Source organism: Tamandua tetradactyla, chromosome 1, assembly GCF_023851605.1.
Source record: "Tamandua tetradactyla isolate mTamTet1 chromosome 1, mTamTet1.pri, whole genome shotgun sequence".
NCBI classification, from domain to species: domain Eukaryota; kingdom Metazoa; phylum Chordata; class Mammalia; order Pilosa; family Myrmecophagidae; genus Tamandua; species Tamandua tetradactyla.
The window spans coordinates 12,155,060-12,177,628 of NC_135327.1; the positions used below are offsets into that span (position 1 = coordinate 12,155,060).

Below are 22,569 nucleotides of genomic sequence, written 5' to 3' on the forward strand. Positions count from 1 at the left end.
GACACTTACGGGTTATCAATTAATGGCCGTGAATGTTCTAACACACTCTATATCCCTTGGTAATTCACAGTCCCCAAATCAGCTGCCCCCACCCTTGGAAGCCTCTGCTTCCTCCTGGTTCTGTCCACAGTCTCCCTGGGTCTGTTTAGAAGGCTTCCTCTGCCTGACCCAGCAGCAACTGATCTTCCTGATGTCTTCTCTCTGTTTCCACAAGGTCAGACAACTAGCCTCTCACCCCTCCTCCTCCCAGCCCAGCTTGGCTCCTGGTCAGTGGTCAGGATGAAACAAGCCCCATCATGCCTCTGGTTGAATGGTGGGATTGAATGTTTTGTTGTCTTCCCTTATTCCAGATGCTACAACACAGCCTCCTTTGGCTCCGTGTTCCCAGGGCTCTTCCAAAGTCTACTTCATTTCTCTCCCAGCATGCTGTGCAGCCTCGGCCATCTTGCCTCTCCTACCCTTCCAGGTCATTGCACCACTGCCCCCAGGACAGGACACTAGGTGTGATAGAACTTGCTGTCCTCCCCAGTCCCAGTCCTGGAGAGGTCCTGGTGAGTCGAATGTGATATGCTTCCGGCTTCCCGGGATTGATCTTCAATACGATTGCTTCTCTGCTCTGGGAAAGGCCTGTGAAAATTACCTTACTCATGGATTTAATGGACTCCACTCCGATTCTGCTTTCACTCGTATTAGAAGACAAGCCAGCTGCTCCGGCTCCCCACCCTCCCTCTTCAAATGAGTGTCAAGGGAACTGTTGATGTTTGTTTCTGAGACTGTTGTTGAACTTGAGGCTCCAGGAGGAGCAGGGGCCCTCCTGAGTCTTGGCAACCAAATCCCACATAGCTTCACTCTGATATTTCGTCCTTTCAGTTCTGGTCCCTTGTGGACAATTTGTAAAATTAGGAAATTAAAAAAAACAGAGACAGAAAAAGACCTGGGAAATGCTTAGTAAGGAAAATCCCTCCACAGAGATGGGAGCTCTGTCATGAACTTGCCAAAGGAATTTGAACTGTACACATTGGCATGGAGTGCTATAAATAATGCATGTTCTCTCTCTCTTTTTTTTCCTAAAATACAAAGTAAATGCTAAATGAACATTCATTTGTTTTCCTTAGCTGGTTGAGAGGGGAAAACTATATTTGAATTCAGAATGGCAATTTTGGGATAAACATTCTCCACCAAGTACTAAGACTCAGAGAATCGGTTGGTCCATACCCTTCCTTTCTCCAGTTTTTCATGGAACCTTACATCCCTGCTCACTCTCTCCTCCTCTGTATCCATGGATGTCATACTCTCTGTCCCAGAAGTATGAGGAATATTGCTAAAATAATGGCAGCACTCCCTCTTCTTCTGGTTAATTTGATCCTCTCTTCCACGTGTGAAATATCACACTCGTAAACATTTTACCAGTAGGTTTACTGGAAAAGAAGAAAACGTTTTCAGGAGAAGAGATGAGACCCTGGTTCTGATTTTTCCTCTGAATGTTATGAGTCAGCCAAAAGGATACCTCTGCCCAATGGGCATCGAGAATGGGGAAGAAAGGAATTCCACATCGACTTCTGTTAGCCAAAGTACAAAGATGGCTTGTATCTTCAGTGTGACCATAACTTTCACTTTAAATAAGTTTTACTGAAATCACATTGTTTGAAATTTACAGCCAGGGTCTGCCAGGCATTAAGGCTCTCTGCTTTTACAGGAAGAGAGCTCTCTGCTTGCAGGGTACAAAAGGCGGCATCTGGGCACCATGTGCGGCATAAACACCCTGAAATGTCACTGCTCCTTGGCCCAGGAGCCAGCCACGCTCTGGCTTGGACCTCAGCTCCACCTCCTCACTGCCAGATAAAGAAAGGGTGAGCATAGGTTGTTCTCATTCCATGTCCTCACAGAGACCGTGAGCTCTTCCAGGCAGGTGTTGTGCCTTATGGAAATGGCTTTGTCCCCCTTACCTAGAGCCAGTGCACAAAGACACAGAGAGGAGAGACAGAGACACATGGAGAGAGAGAACCTGCAGAGCCAACAACTATAGAGGATATGAAAGTAAGAAGCATGCAAAAACACCCTCAACCATAAAATTCCCCAAATTTCCAGCAACATGTTGCTTCCTTTCTTGAAGTAAATCAGCAGAGCCCATGAGGAGCTGTCACCAGTGAGGCCATGAGACCTGCCTTGTGTCCTTGAGCTAGATATACCCTGAGGTCAGAGAGGTTCCAGATGATTGCCACCCTCCACAGCCCCAGGAGTGGGGCACTAAGCTTGTGAGCTTGATATTATAAGGCAGAAACTTGCAGGGCAAAGGGATAATGATGTATGAACTGTAACTGCTCATTTAATGAACAAATTAGACACTTCATGTATTATCGTAACTTTTGCAACTTATTGTGGGAGTTGAGGCTCGGAGATTTTGCTGATATTTTATACAACACAGTCATATACCACTTTCTTCTTACAGAATAATATCTTTTTTGTGTGTGTGTTATAGAAAGTCCTTCTGTTCAGAGAAAGACTCACTGTAACAAAATAAGTATTTTCAGAGTGCATTTTTGGACCCTATACCATGGGTTCTTTATAACTCTAAATCATTTAACTCACCCAGCAACGCTGTTCTTACACCCAAGTCCTCAAATCCAAGTTATAGATGAGGCAATGGAGGCTCAGGCAACTTTAGCAAGACCCTAGAGTTAGGCTTAGTTAGAGCAGATATTTGAAATGAGGTGAAAGCCCATGCTCTTTCCATCACTCTATGGAAATGAAATGAAAAATCAATTAGAATGAATTAGGACATGCTTCTAGATGCCCCAAGAGAGACAAAGACAAATGTCCTGAGGCTGGTGACTCAGAAGGTCTGATGTGCCCCCAAATGTTGTTCATTTCTGGGCTATTGAAATTGTTCTTGTCAAGCTCTTCTTGACCTCAATGTTGACAAATCCAGTGTGTACGATGCGTAACCCAGTACTCACGTATAAAGTGATGGAAACTCAATGTAGGGGGTCTGACCTTAGATGCAAGCAAATACTGAGATGAAAATAATGATTTCCTCCCCCCTTTGCTTCTACTTCTTTTCTTCTTCTCTTCTTTCTTCCCCACCCCTTTCTCTCCTTCTCTCTCTTCTCTTCCTTTCCTTCTTCCTCCATTTTCTTTTTCTTTCTCTCCTTCCCTTTCTTCTTTCTCTGTCCTTTTCTTCTCCTATATTGGTTTTGATCCCTTCTACTGAAATGCCCTCCTATTTTTTAAGAGAAGAGAGAAGCACAGATGACTGCAGATAGCTCTAGGCTTATGTTTTGCCAGCCTTTCAATGGCAGAAGAAAGTGACACTTTTCATTATTCTAATATCAATATATGAAATCTTCAGGAGCTACCCTGATCGGCCTTTTTGGATGACAGCCTCACATCATGTTATTGATCACTTTGGACAAGGTCCATGACTATTTGGCCAACTCTTATGGTCTAGGTCAGTGGAAAACTTGTTTGTCATCCCCCTCAGAACCATATAGACTAGGGGAAGGGTGGTTTCCCAGGAGGAGGGTAAAGGGGCTGTTATCATAAAAAGAGAGGGAGGGGGAAAAGCAGATAATCAATGACATGTGTCCAAGACAATGCATTTGGGATCTAACTACACTTAAATTCTCAGTAGTATGTGTCACTCTCCTCTCCTTTGACTTCCAAGATGTTAATTATCTTCCTAAGTTTTAAGTTATTCTTTGGTAGTTTCCTATTTTAATATCACCTTTTCATAACTTATTTAACAATGTTTATATGTAAACCGTCCAGCAAGGTGCTGAGGTCCCTCCTAATTTGATTAATGACAGTGTTGAAAATTATGATGAAAGTGATAACGGATGTCATTCATTGAGCATTTGCTCCATGGTTAAGAACGTTGGCTCCAGAGCCAAATGGAACTTGTTTCTAATCAAGGCTCCATCACTTGCAAGCTGTGGGGTCTCATCACTGAACCTCAGTCTCCTCATTTGTAAAAGTGATGGGAACAATAATAGCATTCACCTCAAAGCACTTTAGGGAAGGTTAATTAAGAATATTCCAACAAACTATTGGGTCTAATGGTTGGTACATCCGCAATATATCAGTAAATTGTAGCTACTATTTTTATGTCCCAGACACTGCTCTAGACATTTGTTTGATCTTCAGCAACTGAGTAAAGGGGACATTTTCACCTTTCATTTTTTCTCTTAAGATGAGAAAATGGAAGCTTAGAGCAGGTTGAAAGAATTTGCTCATGTACTTAGAGCTAGTCAATAGCAACCTGGAATTTGAAGACATCGCTTAGACTTCAAGGCGCTCACCATTTGCTCATCCAAGGTTTGCTGTGAACTGTGAACCAAAAACTTGGGCAATAATTTGACCATGGTTAAGCAATTGAAACCAGTTCTGTGCCTGAACATTCAAGAAATATGGCAACCAAGATGGCAGCATGGTGCTACTATCTCTAGCTCAACTTCCATCTCTCCCATTCCCCTTAGTGAGTGCTCTTTTCATCATCTCACAGACAACCTATGGGGCGGGTTTAGAACTGCTGGCAGGGCATTTCTAGCCAGGAACTCCTGGAAGCAATGCATCTGCTGACTGGTGCTATAATGTCTTTAGCGTGCTGGGAGGATTTTGTGGGATGAGTGGATTGAGACAGGGGGCCAGGCCAGGGGCCTGCACCTTCCTGTCAGGATTACTAAGCTGAAGGTAACGAGGCTGTTGGAAATAATTTCTCTACAGTTCAGTATTGGGAATGGGCTGGCTGCCTCTATCGTCCTTCTACCACTGCTCCAATTTATGTCCCGTCCCAGGATAAATGTTCCCATCTGTGTTATTCTATTAACTGAAAAGGAAGGAATTAGTGCATGAACTTGTCACATCTTATGACCTGTTGCACAATGAGATGGGAGGTTGTGACAGAACAAACAACATTCTTTCTCTTGGCGCCTTTCAGACACGCTGAGGAAAATAAGAAAAGAGAGTCTGGTTATATGAAACATGCCAGCACTCTCCCTAGCAGCAGACTGGGCATCTCCAAGCTGTACCTTATAGCTGCACCTTATGGAGAGCTGAGGCAAAAGGGTGGCAGGATCTCAAAGGAAATTTCCCCTCTCTGCCAAGCTCCATATGGAAGACCTTCCCACGGAAATGCCTGTTGAAGACAGATTGCTGACACCGAGTGCTGCCAAGGAAAAGGGCTGTTGGTGGGGCTGCTCGCACCCTTTCTCACAGGAGAACACAAGACTGAGAGGGTGGCCTTACAAAGAATATTCTTGGGTTGAAAAGCCCTAGGGAAGGGTCCTGCAGGACCGAGAGCTGGGGGGTTATGTCTTGCTTCTTGTACGTGGATTTTGACCACAACCCAAAAGCACATTGAAGGTGTCTTTGATCCACGTTTCCTTTTTACAAGGTTTTTACAGGAATCCAAGCTTGACCATGAGTTGGATACAGATTTTGAGCAAGGATACACTTGGGTATGAAATGTTCAAGAGAACTGGGCTCCATCTCCAGCTTTCTTCATGGTGCCGGTTCATGCCAGTTTGCCTTGGCACAAACTAAGTTAGGAAATGAGTGAAAGACAGAAAAATAAATAGAAAAGAAAAAAAAAGGTTTCTTTTCAAACCCAGCTGAATTATACCCCCTGCAACTGGCAGAAACCAGGGAATCTTAGGATCACAGGCTCTCCCAGGGATGGTTGCAGAGACAATCCATCACATGGGTGAGTGGGTCATGGCTGAGACTGGGCCCCAGAGAAGGTTTCTACAAAAGTAGGGGCCCCTCGCCAGCTCTGACTGCCACGAAGAAACACTGTCTGCTTCCTACTTCCCATATCTTCTCAAAAAAGAAGCACTCTCTACGTGAAGACAAACACTGATTCCAGGATCTCTTAGTCCCAGCCTATGTCATGACCTCCAGAAATAATTCCCATCAGCAAGAACGCAAATATGTTTTTTTTCCTCTTAATTTCCCCTGTTTTTTGAATTTTATGGCAATTACAGGGAGCCTCTGTTGAGGTAGTTCCTGGCTGTCTGTTTTTTCCCTCACCCCCTGAATCAATAAGTCAGGAGTGAGGATGAGAATCTGAATTCCAGCAAGCATCCGAGCTGCTGGGCTGTGAAGCAGCTAGCACATAGGCTCCATTTAGAAACAATTTGAATTGGGGATTCTGTCTAGCCCTGAGTCTAAATATAGCACCCGACTTGGCCAACCCTCTGAATGTCAACTTGAAGCCTTTTGTGGAATAAATATATTGAGTCCCAACAGTACTTGATGATATGCAATAAGGTGGAAAATGTGCCACGGATGCTGCTTTCTAGTACGTAGTGTCCTCGGTAGTGAACATCTTTCCTAGACTTCAGGTAAAACAGGCAATCCAGAAAGATTAATTGCAAGAACATTTATCAAGCACATACATTTTGCAAAACGCTGTGGTTGCCATTGTTAATATACAGATGATCACAATAAATGACAGTCCGGTAGGAGTTATAGCCTATTTGTAATAAACAAATAAGTTCAGTGGAATGTAATAAGGATATTAGATGATGTCTATTAAGCCCTAAATATGACCCAAGAGCTGAAAATATATTGAAGCATTTAATCAACTGTATGAAGTAGGTGCTATTATAAGCCACATTTTACTGATGAGGAGACTAAAATGCCAAGAGGTTGGGTAACTTGATCCTGAGTATCCCACTGGTAAGTGATACCCCTCACTACTCAACCAGACAGTCAGACTCCAGGGCACTTGTTCTTTCAATACTACTAGAGTTCTCTGGGGGCAGCAGTAAATCTTTCTGGCACAGATAGGAGACATGATGACAATTATTCACACATTGCATTTTCCTCCATTTATCATTTGACCCCCACATGGCCATGGTCCCATCTCCAACTCTCAGCAGAGTTCTGTGCTGCCACATCCAACTCCCACTGCAGAACCAAAGGAGCCAAGATGTCCACAAGGTCTCTACATTTCCCTTTCCCCTTAGATTGTCTGATCCAGCAGAATACCTGGCCTCCTCCTTGAAAATGAACATGGAGGCTTCCAGATGTGGCTGAAAATTGAATGGATCTTAGCGGGAGACCAGGTTCGATTCCCCTGTGCATGCATTGACCCTACCCCCCAAAAAATCAACAAATGGTGCTGCAATAATGGGATGGTCACATGGAAAAAGAATGAAATGTGACCCCCACCATACTGCATACAAAAAAGAATTTTGAATGGCTCATAGCCTGCTGAGTCTAAGAAAGACATAACTTTTCTTCCAATGAAAGAAGTTCCCACCTACAATTGAAATCAAATATTAAACTGTATATCTATTTATTTGAGGTTTTTTCTTTTTTTGCCACCTAGACCATATGCTCCCTGGAGACAGGAATGAATTCTTATTTATCAGTAAAATGAAAGCACAGAGTGAGCTTAATAAGTTTTTTGCACAGTGAAAATGCTTAATAAATGTTGTTGCATCAATAAATTAGTTCCTGCTTCTGCTCTAGTTTCCCCCCGCATTGGATTCTCAACATAATGGTCATTGATTCTTTAGAAATGTTGATACAAAATCTACTACATGCCATGTATTTTTCTAGGCATTGTGAATACAGAGCTAAACAATGTAAAAACCTACCTTTAAGAAGATTATAGTACAATAAAGGCAAGTGATTCTTTAAAATATTATATAGGGCAGGCCACAGTGGCTCAGCAGGCAAGAATGCTCGCCTGCCATGCCAGAGGACCCAGGTTTGATTCCCAGTCCCTGCCCATGCAAATAAAATAAAATATTATATAAAGTTTCTGCTGTGGTCAAAACATTCCAATGGCCTTCCATTGTAGTATGAAAGAGTAAAATCTGGACATCTATGCAATTTAGAAGGCACTCACTGACCTGGCTGGTGCTGCCAACCTTAGACCATCTTCCTTCTTGCTGAATATCTGCAAGTTATTTTGCCCTTCTTTTCTTTCTTATTTCCCACTTTGGGCCTTTTTAATAGTAATTTCTTCTTTCCTGATTTCTCCTTTCATGATCTCTTTAGTCCACTTGTCATTCATCTCTCAGTCTTAATAACATCACCTTAAAGAAGCTTTCCAAGATAATCCAACTAAAATAGCCCCCTACTCTATCATATCACCCTATATGAATACTTTGCTTTGTATTCAAAGCTATCTAATATGTTCTTATTTATTAATTAGTTTATCATCCGTCTACTCCACTAAAATGCAAGCTGCAAGAACGGGGACTTTCTCTGGTTTGTACAGTATTTATCCCATTATTAGAACAGGGTCAAGCACATCTTTGATGGTCAATAAATAAGAGATGAAGTATTGAATTATTGAATAAATAACCTCCATCCAAGGTACTGGGCATAGTCTTCTCTTCTTTTCTCATTCTATGGGAAGTTAAAGAACTATGTTTTATTTGTTGTTTATTTTTTCATTTTAAACTGCTATGTTTTCTATTCTACCCATTGTTTTATAATTTTATTGTTTGTCTTTTGAGCTGGTTGTTGAAGCACTGCTTATAGCACTCAGAAGTTACTTTTTAATCAATAAAGGCGAGGTAAATAAACTTCATTAACATCATAGAATAGAGAACGCTGCAGCCATTAAAATGCCAATATATGTCGTATTTGTTGTTATGGAAAGCTTGTTATAATATATTAGTGCTTTTTTTAATTTCATAAAACATTATTAATCAGCTTGTTGAAATCGTGTGTATTTTGCTCTGCAAAATATTAATGGATGTTTCCTCTGAGTTGTGGGGTTTTTAGATAATTTTTCCAATATTATTTATATTTTTTTCTTTCGACTATTGTTTGTACAATGATTATACAGTATTCACTTCCAAGAAGGAAATACTAATAATGTATTTTCTTAAAAAAATAACAAAATTAAAAAACTAATCAAATGAACAAACAATAGAGGGAAATAAAAATATGATTTATGACGCTTGAAAACTTTCCATGGATCCCCATTGCCTACCAAAAAGAAGTCTGAACTCTTTAATGTGGCCCTTAGACCTTTCTGCACATTCCATGTTTCTCCCCAGGCTCACCCTTCATGAGCATTCCCTATTAGCATCCTAAATCCAGATGCACCTCTTCTTTTGAAGTTCCCAAAGACCGCCATGTTTGGCTACTTCCTCATCATTTTCCGGGCAGTTCCCTTTGCCTAAAATGTCATTTTTCACCTGTCAGAGAAGACATACCTGTGTATCTTCAAGGATTCAGCTTTGCACCCCTTCCTCTCTTACACTTTTCTTCAAAATTTGCCAGTTGATGCATCAAAACCCTCCTTCACACCTATCATGTATCCAAGTATCCACACGGTCATATTCATCACCTGTGTTGCAGGTACTATGTCCTGATAATTAAAATATGCCTAATAATTGCAGAAAGCAATTATTCTTGTTCTTAATTCTCCTGCAGCACAATCCTGCCATTATCACTCCAGGAACCATACGGTATCAGGAGGAACGGAGGTCATTTAAGGCACACAAAAGATTGAAGTCATTCTGGTCCAATACTTAAGAGCTGATGGTAGAAAACAAACCTTCTCTACCAACTTTACACTAAATACCTTAAAGACCTACAAATCCTTCCCTTACTAACATGTGCTCTTCTTTAACTTTAATCCTAACTTTTATCCTAACAGGGTTGCAGCCTCCCTTTGCCATTATTTCCAGTGATGCTCTTTTCTAACTCTAGTTTAACATGAACCACAACCCTAATAGTTGAAGGATAAATAAGCATGCAGTCCTAGAAAGGGAGAGGGGGACAAAGATGAAGCCCCTGTTTTTCTATATCTAGAACTTTCACTTTTCTCACCCTCTTTTGGAGTAGAATACCAACCAACAAGAGGCTGGTACTGTTTTAACTCTAACGGGGTCCTAGAATAAGATCCCAATGTGGGTGTGTCCTGAATATTCAGACATGTCTGAATAGAAGTTCAGCCAGGCAGGCAGGCTATGAACCAAAGACTCACCTCTGTTTCTCTCCCCTGTTTGGGCCATCACCCCATTAGAGCAATGCCTTTCTATTTCAAGTCTTTAATTGCCTATTGGTTCTTCCCTAGATGCTGAACTCACTGAGGTCTTCAAGGATGTCTGCTTTAATGAAATTCACCCAGCACCCAGAAGATGGTCTGACACATAGAATACACATGGTAAATATGCACGAAATGAATGAATGAATGAGGAGGAGCTTAGCACTCACAAATTTGACCCAAGGGCACTATATTTTCTCTATAAAAGAGAGAATATTTTGAATAAAACACCATTATGGTGAGTTATTCAAATGGCCTGTAAGTCATCTCTGCCCTTAAGACCTTATGATGACATACTATAAGGAAACAATTGAAAGTAAAAAAAAAATGTGAATCTCTGTAATAAAAAATAATACTCAATAGAGTTAAAAACAAAAAAAACACAAAAAATAATACTGAACATCCCTGCTTTAGATCTACTTCCCATGGGAATGTAATAAGGGGATTTGTGGTAATTTCTGTCATTAATGACTTGACTGCTTGAGGACATTGGCACACAGAAATAAGGAGATGCTACAAACATATTCTGAAAACAGTCACAGAGTGAGATGTCCTTGAAGTGACCTGGGGACCCACTAGTGATGAACGGTGGGGATGAGACTCAGTTTGTTCCATCCATAAAGTAGTAGTGTCGACCTTGGACATTATTGTAAAATTCAACTATATCATATATAGAAAGTGCTTCTGCATGGTTACCAGTGTGTGGTTGCTAATAGTAAATATGATGATGATGATGATGATGATGACAAAGAAGATGACAGGAGGAAGTAATCATGGTACAAAACCTGCCAGGAAGATTCTGTTCTGAATCAGGGTAAAAGATTCCTGAGTAGGGTTATCCCAATTCTGGTATGTGAGTAACAAGCCAGAAAAGGGTTATTTTATAACATTTCATACAATCCAAAGGCATTTCTAGAGTATTGTTGTTGGGAGAGAAAAAAGGAAGGGATTGCATTTGAGGATTTACACAGATGGATTTAGCAGGTAACTGTCAGAACCACTGGCCCATCACTAACCCTGATGGTAGAGCCAGTTCCTCATTTGGAAGCAATGCAAGGCACTGACAGGACCCTGCAAGAGAGTGACTGTGTTCCCTGCATGTCACTGCTGGTGTGAGTGGCAGGACTTCCTCTAAAACCCGGTGCAGTAGTCAAGCCTTAGAAAGATGTTCACTAGAACTAGGAATTGAAATGCAGTTGTCCTGGGTGCTCTCTTTGAAGGCAGATGAAACAAATATCCTCAAGCAGTTGTAAAATGAAAGTTCATGATCTTGGTCTTATACCTAGAGAAGAAATCCTACTGGAAAATGCTAGGTACTTTGATGTGAGAGCATTATTAGTAGGGCTGGGTCCAAAAATGTCACCAGAGAGGTGCAATGATCTAGTGAGCTGGAAGGGAGGAATAATCTCTTATTCTGCAGAAACCATATCATAAAGGTAAATAAGGTTGGTCCTGAGAAGAGTTCACTGCATTTCAATGTAAACAGTTTGAAATATAACTGGCCAGATGATATCCTATCCTATAGGTATAGGACACACTTTGGGTATATTATCATATTAATAAAACCCTATCTATCATTGTTTATTTTGGTTTAGTTGATGTGTCTAGTTGGAAGTAATATAAAACTATTCCAAGCAAAAATTTCCCTTTGTTTAAAAGTTTAATATACATACTCTGTTATTGAGAATAGCAAAGTATAACACAGTCATTTATTAATCATTGAATGTAACTCCAAGAAAATGAACTAATTTTCCTCTTTTTTGTATCTTTCTTCAAATCCAGTATTCTACTCTATCTGATATTAATACTGACTCATCTCTGTTTTTTTCACGAGCATTTTCTAGAAATTTTATGTTTAAACTTTGAGACATTTATTAAAAATTATGTCTTCCAAGAGTTATATCATTGAATTTTGTCACCTGAAATGACCATTCTTAAATGTTAAGAGAGGAGTGGTAGAACATCCATTTATATTTATTGCTACACTTTTTTTTTTTAACATTTTATGCTTTTCCACCATTTCCCCTATTTCCTGTCTTTTGCTAGATAAACTCTGCTTTGATTTCCTTAATCTCCTGCAGTAACTTGGAAGGAATCATCCTGTTTTTATTTCTACTAAATTAAAAAAAAAATAACAAACTTTCACTATTCCTCTGATTATCAAGGTCAAGAAAAAACAATAGCTTTTGATACTATCCCAGTTTGTTTGAGAAATTTAGCACATTTTACTTTTTAACTACTCCTACTTACCGGTATTCACAGTGTAATATGTAGTTTTAGACAACTGCTGTTATTTCTGAGGCATTTTATATTTTGAGTTTTGCACGTTTTTTAAATGTTTTTTTTAATTGAGAAAATCTCCCCTCTCATTTTTTTTTTAGAGAGATTCTTGGCATCAATTTCATTTGTTTCCACTTTAATTGTTCTTGCTTAATTTTCTTTTTACTCATCTTCGCACTGCCCCTTATGTGGGTTGTCCCTCAAATGCTGGTGCCCTACATACTCTGTCCTAGGACCTCTTTATCTTCTTTTCTCTACAGTTTTTCTGAGCACTCTCATTCACTCAGTACTTATGACTATTGAGTCTGTATCCCCAAGCCAGATTTCTCTCCTGACATCAGGACTTCAATAGTCAACTGTCTGCTGATTGTCTTCGTTAAGTCTTGGAGACACATGTAGAACCTCAAAGAAACAACTTCAGAAACACAGGGAGGTCCCCATATTATATGCTAGTCCTCCAGGAGGCATTTTTCACACATCACTGTACACAATCCCCGTTATGATACTCTTGGGTGAGGACTTAGGTGCCCAGTTCTAAAAAAGGGGGAAACTGAACCTGAAGAAGTATAAGAAACTTAGTCAAGGCTCAGTCTGGATTCTCAAAACCTTGAATTTTCTATTTCACCCACATCAAAACTTTGCTGCATCGTTTCTTCTGATTTCCTTTACCTTGTGGCTTGATTTCCTGTCTTTAAAAGACAGATTTTAGTGTTTCCATTTGTACTCATCCTGTTGGGTCTGATCTGACTCCATGAAAATAGGAAGGTGGAGTGGTTTCATTTCTTACCATTGGCCAGATGACCAGCCCCACTATGGGATGATGGTGGAATGACGTGGGGTAGAGGCTGTTATAGACTCCCAAGTCCCATGACTCTTGCCATATCTATTGACAAGACCTGGATCTTAAGGCAAATGGGGCCAGCTATGAGGACGTTGTCCTCTGGGTTCCTGCCCAGGAGAATCACGGATATCTCAGAACTGTTTTTCTTCCAATCTTTCCCATTTTTACTTGAGAAGGTGGGTGGAACTAGAACAGTATGGCTTCATGAAAATGGAGTACTTTGTTTGAAGTGCCATGTGAGAGCTTCTGGTTTGGTTTGGGTTATTGTGGATTCTTCCACTGGCTTTTTTTTTTTTTTTTTTTTTTGTCTCCAGCCAGGTTTCTTGTCTCTGACACTTCAAGCCAATCTGAAAGATGGCAGAGCATTAAAATCATTAGGCTAAAGGAACTCTCAAGTTCCCATGTAAACAGAATGCAAGATGGAACTTTCCTCTACCTATACTTTGGGTGGTACAGAATCCCTACATTCCTGCAGTCCTGCTTCTGCAGACCAAGGCAAACAGATTGTCCTTTGAATGTCTCAAAAGCCTTTTTATTTTCTTGTGATGCCAAATGCAATATTTTTTTGAAAACACTACACCAGAAGTTTCCCAGCTGAGAAAACAGGCCTGTGAAAAATGGTCTCAGAAAATGAAATAAACCATGCAAAAGTTGTTCAGGGTGTGTTTGAAATGAACATCTGGAGGTGAGCTGCTTAATTACCACCGTCCCCCTCCTCCTGTTTCTCACAGCTGTTTGAAAGTGTCCTGAGGGCAGGGAAACAGGTCAATGGATCGAATAGTACTGTCCCCTGTCCCCCACATTAGTCTTTGCACCTATACCAGGAATCTAGCTCACATGTGTGTTTAATAAGTGGGCACAAATACAAGAAAAAATTATCTCAGTTCCTGTTGACTCTCTGCAGCAACACCAAAGGAAAATAAGCTCAGAATTTAAAAATTTCTCAAACAAAGCTTATGGTTCTAATAAAATGTTGCTTTAAAGTTGACTTTTTTTTTTTAGGAAGAACTGAACAAACCATTCGTTTTTCTTCGTTTCTTAAGAAAGAAGGAATGAAGGATTGTTACGTCACACTTTCTCCAAAATGGAGACAGTTCACTTTCCAAGTCTCTGCCTTTTAACTTGTAATTCACAAATATGAATGGTTCTATATGTTCTTACTGAATTTACCAGTGCATTTGTTTATTACACCCGCCCTTAATAACCAGTCTAAAACACGTACTTCTAAAGCGGCATCTACTAATTAACTATGTTGGAAAAGAACAAACTGACATTTAATAGATCATCACAAAATTATCAGAAATGCAGTAATATGCAAAATTACAGCAAATGCAGTAATATGAAATTATTGCATCATACCTAAAGAACATGTTGGCAAGTCTTTGGAGAGACATGATAGATGCCTTCACATAGAAAGAAGCTGCTGGTCAACCATGTGCAGTCAGAGGCCAAAGTGGGGCCAAGAAGAAGAAGAGACTGTGCTTAACAGAGTGGGTTTTATTGTCAATTTCAAGTATTTGTCTCCTCTGCCAGCCATTCTGCTTTACTAACATAGGAAAGGCATCTTGCTCATCCCTGGCTCCTGTGTAGTTAGCTGTGCATCATGTAATGCACATGTTCATTTGAGGGGTGAATGACTGAATGAATGAAAGCAATTCCCAGCATGAATAACAGGAGAAGCTCACCTATGAAGAAGTGGCTAAATGCTTTCAAGGAAAGGTTGAGAAGCACAGCAAGGGGATCTGTTGGATTAGTTGGACTCTGGGCCCTTCCAACTTTTAGAGTCTGAAAATTGGTCCTCTTTCTAGATCGTTTGGAAGGAGATTCTGGTCTACATGCCATGATTGTACCTCCTCAATCCTTCTCCTTTATACCCCCATGTTACCCTCACAGCCACTGCCTCAGCTCATAACAGGGCCATTGTAGAAACCGTCTTTGAACTTGTTCTGCTACCTCACAGCTGCATTTCTCCAATGTATCCAGCTCTTCCAACCAGTATTATTTTGTTTTATTGAACTCCAATTATGTGCTGATCACTGGCCTAGGATATGAGAAGGCTTCCTTGAGGAAGCAAAATTTGAGCTAAACAGCAGTGAACTAGAATGAAAGTATCAAGAAAAAGGGTGTTCCAGTATGAAAGAATGCCATAAATGATATCACTGAATTGAAATAGCATGGCTAAGTTAAGGTACTGTAAAAAACTATGGCTGGAAAGTAAAGCAGAATGGAGAGACTTGTGCATTGGAAAGTAGGGAGTAGAAGACATGGTAGAGAGTTCATATAAGCCATGCTAAGGCATTTGAACGTTGACTGTCCATCCCAGACAGATTAGCAGAAAAGCCAGAATCACCATTTATTCCTCTGCCCAATGTCTTTCTTCTGGCAGTTCTCTCTGCCAGGGACAGTACTCTTTTGCCTTTTATCCTTTGAAGATTTTCTCATGCTCAAAACCAATTCCTGATCCTCCTCTTCCAGGAAGTCTTTGATGATTTCTTTAAATGGTCATAAAGTCTCACCATTGACATTTGTACCTCTCAAGCCAATTCTACCTTTTGTCTCATACGCGTACTGGTTTGATTTGTGACCCATTTTTTCCTGGAGACTATTATCTTCATGACAGAATGGGCTGTCTCCCACCCCTTCCCCTGCCCCATTTGACTCAGAAAATATTTGCTAATAAACTGTGGCCGACAGTCTGCTCAGAATCCAACATTGGTCAGGAACAGCGTGGTCAAACCTCCTGGATGCCTCACTTGCTTGAGGTGTGAACCTGGGCTGCTTCTTACCCTCTTCAGATATCATTCTGACCATTGTAGACTGGGACTAGTGATAGTACCTATTATTAGGACTTGCATGAGTATTGAAAATATCACTTGTGATGAGCTGATCCCAGGGCTCAAAGATGTTTATTAGTCACCCCCATTTTTTCACCAGCTAAACAAGAGCTTCAAAGGATTTTGAGTATCACATCTCTGACTCTACCTTCTTTGTAACTAGACTACAATAATGCAACATGGAAAAAAATAAGGGAAAGAGGATGACCAGGGGGTCTGATACCCCACGTACACATACATACACGCAAAGATTGATCTGAAGAACAAGCTGTGTGAAACCACTGCGTCATGAAAGGGTAAGGGATGCTTGAGGAGTGGTGAGATGTTGCTGCTCCTTGAACCCCCATTTGGCCTCCTGGTCCGTATTCCCCTCAGACCTGAAACTGAGTCTTCCTCAGCACCTCCTTTGTACTCACAGCGTGCGGTCTCTCTCACCATGCTATAATTAGCATGAACACAGTGACTATATGGTTTATTAGGGAAGGGGGAAGATGCTCTGTTCATCATTTAAACCAGAGCCCTCATGTATACCTGGACAGTCACTGACAACTCAAGACGTTTCATCAACCAAGTTCCAGCCTGCAATCTTTTTGGCATCTTTCCGCATCTTTCAAGTTCCTTCAGCTCCAGCCAAAGAGGAGTAAAGGCTCTTTCTGATGCTATTTATTTTTCATTGTATCAGAACCTTTTCAAGCCAGGGTTGTACACAGGTTTCCTGGAAGCCCACGTCAATATATTGTGAAACGTCTGTATCTTTGGGTATCAGGATATTGGAACATAATGAGCAGTTTTCATCCCAAATCTTTAGAATCATGTAGATAAACCTATTGGTTTCGATTCAGGGAACTTAACTGCCAGCTTCAATTAGCTAGGCTTCTTTAATATATTCTTTTTCTAACACAGTAGGCAACTTCAATAAATTATTATTTATAGAGTACTTATTAAAATGCTACAGGGAAATCATTCCTGGAAACCTCTCACTGTGTAACTGTAAATGATCAAGCCGCTTGCTGATTGAGTGTTTGAGGACTTAAGTTAGATCACAGGATTACAGAAACTCATGCCTGAAGGGGACTTCAGGCAGTCATACAGGCCAACTCTCCAATCTCTCATGAAATTAATCTCTTGCAGCCCTTTCCTGCCTGCATCCCTTGTAAGAGAGTGAAGACCTGCATTGCCCCGGGGCTGGTGAGAAACAAGGATGGCCCTAAAATGACAGACCATTCAGCAAAGGGGTGTATCTCAGGTCCTCATTCTTGAGTTTGATTCCTAACCCCCTCTCCCCCCTCTCCTCCTCCCTAACAGGGCAGGGCATTTCACCTCTTGGAATCAAGTTTTGTCCTCTGCACAGTGGAGATCGTTGCTGCAACCCATTTGTGGCGTTCTTGGAAGGATGACGAGAGGCAGTGCAAGTAAAGTGCTTAGGATCGTGCCTCTGGGTGGATGTAGCTCATGTTATTGTCACATAGAATTGTAGCAAATAGAATCCAGAAATTGACCTGCTGTTGAGAGATCAAGAAATAAGAGATCAAGTTGTCAAGAAACAGAGGTTAATCTCAGTACTATGTGCCCTAAAATGCAGCCTCTTCAAAATACTGTCAGGCAATCTTAGTCCCTAGAATCAAGTGCCTGAGTTACTTTCTGGACAGAATAAATCCTAGTAGTTAAAGAATCAGAATCTAGGGAATGCTGCTCAGCCCCGGCTCCATATTAAATACATTGGGGCCATTTTTAAAAAATAGCAATGAAACAAGAATTCTTGAGTGTTCAGATGTGGATATTTTCTGAATGTTCCTCAAGGTATTCTAAGGTGTAGGTGTGTTAAGAACAGGTTTGAAGTGGGTCTGTGCAGGGCAGAGCCTGAGCTCTCTCGCTTACAAGTTTCACAGCCTTGGGCAAGTTTCTTAATCTCTTCATTCCTCAGTTTTCACATCTGTAAAATGGTGATAAACATAAAAGTCCCTTCCTCATAGAGCTGCCATGATAGTTGAATGAAATAGCACATGTGGGAAGCAGCTTATGTAGGTAACTGTTAATTCTTGATACCTCACTTTAATAGGCTCCTCCCTTTTTTAGCCCATCTCTCTTTGTCACCTTTGCTTCAACCTGCCAACAGGTATCAAAGGAGGCTGGGCATCATCTCAGCTTTAGATGCCTGCAGAGGTCCTGGACACTAGAAACTCTCAAGGAATGCTTTCCTCACCTAGGTACACTGGAGGCTGCTGAGATTCCCCATTGTGAAAAGGATGACCTGCACTCACAGAGTCTGGGAGTAGACATGGTGCCTCCATGGTAGAGCAGTTAGGAGAGCTGGCAGCACAATTGCCAGCGTGGGCTGTGGTTTACATCGACACTGGAATCCATCCAGCCCATGTCAGTCACTTCAGGGTCTGCCCCAAGTTTGCTAGGACTGCTCTCCACCCTTGCTGTTCAAACTTCGGTCCCCAGACCAGCAGCATCGACATCACCTGGGAACTTGTTAGGAAAGCAGAGTCCCCAGCCCTGCCTCAGAACCATAATATCAGAAAATGCATTTGAACAAGATTCCCAGATGATATGTGGGTATATTAAGTTTGAGAAGCATTGCTTTTCATCAGCATTAAAAGAAAGTCCATATTATGCCCAAGGAGCACGAGCTACCCCAGAAATGACATCCACCCATGGCAGATAATGCTCTTAAACAGCCCCTTGAATCAAGACTCTTTAGATTATTAGTTTTTCTCCATTGTTTCCTAGTCCTGAGACACAGACTCAGCCTATACCTCTTCTCTGAGTTATTTTCTGGTTGGGTGTTTCTACCTGGTTCTTCGCCCTGTTGGGACACAGCACCTGCTAATTGGCCTAAAGGTGGCTCCAGGGTGGGTGCCCTGCTCTGGCTCCAGAAAGAAAGAGACTAAACTGCTGACTAATGTGGCCTCTCTCCTGGTTGATGCTCCCTCCCTCTGATTTTCCACTCCAGGGGCCTGTGACCTGGAGGGCATTAGGAGTGCTGGAGAAGGGAAAATTGGTCTGGAGAGAGCATGTGCTAAAGGATTTTGCTGAAAAAAAAAAGACCCCAAGGTAAAGTAAGAGAATAGTTTTCTACAATTATTCTTCACTTTAATATTGTCATTCATACACAATGAAATCCTTGATCTCCGGGGCTTTCAGAACGGTCAGAGAAAAGGAGAGAGGTCAGGAATTTAAAACGTGGATTTAATCCTGGGGTGTGAGAAGCAGCTGTGGGCTCCCTCTTGACTTGAGCATTCGTCACTGCGCTGGACAACAGGGATCAAAAGATGAACAAAAACAGACTCTGTCCCCTCCTGTCACCCCTTGGCCCTGGTGGAGATGAAACCTTAAGGAAGAAACAGATTTGTGTTAAATAGCTAAAAAGTGTATGTTGCACTGTACCTCTGATGAAAGCTCCTAGAGGAGAGGTGCGAGTGCTATGACAGCATATAAAGAAGGAGATGGACTTATTCAGGGTGGGCAGGGTGAGCCAGAGCAAGGCAGGCATGACAGGCAGGGGTGGCACAGCTGCTGCTAAGTCCTGTGACCAGAGAACCTGATGTCCTTTAAGGAACTGAAACAAGACAGGATTGGCTGGAGCTCAGCAAAGAGAGGAGTGGGAAGAGGGGCTGATGAGCTGGGTTCAGAGGGATGGTGGGATATTTTGGTCTTTATTCCAAGTGCCCTGGGAAGCAGTGAAGGGCTTCAAGCAAGGTGTAAGAAGGCCAGATTTACATTCCTGAAAGAATGCTTTTACTGCCAAGGAAGAGTACAGATTGGAGGGAGACAAGAGAGGCTGTGAGGAAAAACATGAGTTAGGATCTCATTGCAGTCTTCCCAGAAAAGATGGGGTTGATGAAGAATGAAAAGTTCCAAGAGATATTTTGGCAGTAAAATCGGAAGAGCTCAGGTTAACTTCATGGACAGGGACATGGGAGAGTGACGTATTAAGGATGACACTTTAGCAATTGCAGAACCACCCAGGTGTCGCTCAGTGGCGACTGCAGGGAGCGCTGGGCAAATATCAGGTTGGGAGGTCACGATGATCGTGAGTTCAGTTTTGGACATTCCGTGTTGGAGAGCTTCCTGACCTCTGAGACCAAGATATGCAGGTCTGGAGTGTGGATGAGAATTATAGCTAAAGGGAGATATTTTACAATAATTAAAAATATACAATAGAAGTAGCAAATGTTACCATTTAATGAGTATTGACTTTGTGCCAAGGCTAGCCATCTATTATCTAGTTTAATCTGTGAAAAGCTTGATCTTCCCCATGTTACAGATGAGGAAGAGGAGGCCCAGAGACAAGTGTCCAGTCTCCTAACCCCTGTGTCACACTGCCCCCTGCTGAGCTCCTACTAAGTGCCAGGCTCTTAGACAACAGTGACAATCCAAGGAGCTTGTGTTCTAATAAGGTGGGTTCATGGATTTGTGTTTCTTCCGTAGAAAACCAAAGGAGAAGCCCGGAGGTAGGAATATTTGTTGTTTGTGAATTACACTAGCACTTGTCTATAAGCCACACACCCACTTGTATTCACACCAAGCGCAGCTTTCTCTCCAGTTCTCTTAAATTTTTCAGCAAGGACATTTAGTTTTTTCAGCTGATCCCTGGGTTTAGGTTGCCTTAGGCTCGGTAGATTACACAAGAAGGGTTTCAGCATGCATCCAACAGGCAACACACTCCATTAGCCTTCAATTGTAAGGTCAGCTAAGGCTCTTATCTGTTGTACGTAGCTTCCTCAATTACCTTTCTGAGCACTGTTCTGAGGATTACAAGAATGCCACTCCTAGAACTCTTTATGAAGTGGACATAGACTTATAACAGTAGCAGAAGAATGAAGACATTTTATAAAAAAATGATCCTTTCTGCTTTTGCCCAGCCATGAGCATGAAGGTAGAAGAGTTTTACCGGTTCCATCACCCAGAGTTTGAGACTTGAAATTGGGAAGTTTTCCATAGTTTACATGAAACAAAAGAAATGGATCGATACTGAAAATACAAATCCCTCTTAAACCCTGGTTTCTTATTATTATATTACTAAAAATAGCACATTTGAAGCCTAACAAATTATCCCTGGGTCTATAATCAGGGTTTTTTCCTCATTTGTAAAGAACACCAATACTCGAAAATGAAAACCTTGTTTAGCATCGGTGTGACTGATGATGCCAGCCAATTTTATCTTGAAGTGAGAAGATGGCTCAAGCAATTGGGCCAGTTGCTCTTACATCTATAGCTACTACAAAATTTTCTTTCCTAAACTTATATCTCAAAACATAATAGAAATTATGGTTGGATTGTAACCACCGTTAGATAATTCAGAACAATGCCATCTTTGAGCAGATAATCCATCAATGCTCAAGAATGCTCTGAGGTTGTTGCCCATCACCAGAGCAAACAAAAATATAGAGACCCAAGCTCAAAGGGGGATATGTCATTTTGAATGTATTTTTCCAGCAGTATAATAGTGATTTATTTTCACTCAAAGAGTAGTATATGTTCATATTAAGGGTTGAATCGGCTCCTCCGAAAAGATGTGTTGCCGTCCTAACCTGAGTCCCACAAAATGTGACCTTATTTAGAAATAGGGTCATTGCAGATGATGACTGTCCATTTGAAACAATCTTGGCTTCTGTAACCCAATACATTCTTGATTTTCTTCTCTCTCTGGCTGATTTTATTTCATTCTCCTTTATCATCTCTTTTCTCCTGTTTTCGTGGCACTCAAAATTGGAGTTCTTTGAGATTTTGTTTCCGTTTGCTTCCTTAGGACCTAGTTTTTCTTTCTTTCTTTGATACCCATTTGCGTGTATTCTATTTTATTCTCAGGTGATATTTTTATTATTCCCTCTTTTGTATAGCCACCATCCAATTTCAATGATTCTAAAACTGATAAATGGAAGCCCAGGGATAGATTTACTATAAAGCTAAGAGAGTTTGTTATAATCATCCCTGACCCTCTCTTCCTGGGCCTCTGTGAGAGGTGAAAAGTTTCTAGAAATTATACAATATTCCGGGTTGGAGGGGAAGACAGGTTACAGTCGACAATCATGAAGCATTTCCATTTACACATCCTAGTAAGTTGCCTAAAGAGATCTCAAAGAAAGGAAACTTAATTGTCATTATTCCAGTAATTTGTTGTGATTTATTTTCTCATTCTAAAGAAATATTCTCTTTTGCACCTTATTTTGTGTTTATAATTCTGTTTTCACTTTCTGAAAAACAGTCCCCCAAATTCCATTAGCTTTAGGCCCTGTAAAAACTGTCTCCTTTTCTGTTCAGAGCTGGCCTTTCTTCTGAGGTCCAGAGCCAAAGTCCTCTGAAATTTCTACTGAATCCCTCACTAGTCTCTGGTCTGTATTCCAGAATTCTCTCCTTTCTTCCTGGGTTATTGTAATACCCACCTAGCTGGCCTTTGCAATCATAGCAAAGCTCCCAAGTGCTCTCGCCATGTCCTACCATCCAAAAACATTCTTCACAGTTTAGCCAAAGTGAAATATTACAAACATATGCCATTATGCTACTGCCTTCTCAGAACCGTTCAGTAGCTTTCCTTTTGTTAGAACGTAGGGCTTATTTTAAGTTCAATGTTTTTAACATTGCATGCC

At 41.1% G+C, this 22,569-nt stretch overlaps 1 long non-coding RNA gene across 1 annotated transcript in view; it reads left to right on the forward strand.

Annotated features, from left to right (window-relative positions):
• The window catches only part of LOC143683511 (uncharacterized), a 90,766-nt gene extending 68,682 nt beyond the window's left edge, over positions 1-22,084 (forward strand). The window contains exons 3-5 of the long non-coding RNA XR_013175503.1: positions 10,049-10,138; positions 18,933-19,033; positions 20,247-22,084. This is a non-coding gene — a long non-coding RNA (uncharacterized LOC143683511). The remainder of the gene's footprint in view (positions 1-10,048; positions 10,139-18,932; positions 19,034-20,246) is intronic.
• The last annotated feature ends 485 nt before the right edge of the window (positions 22,085-22,569 follow it).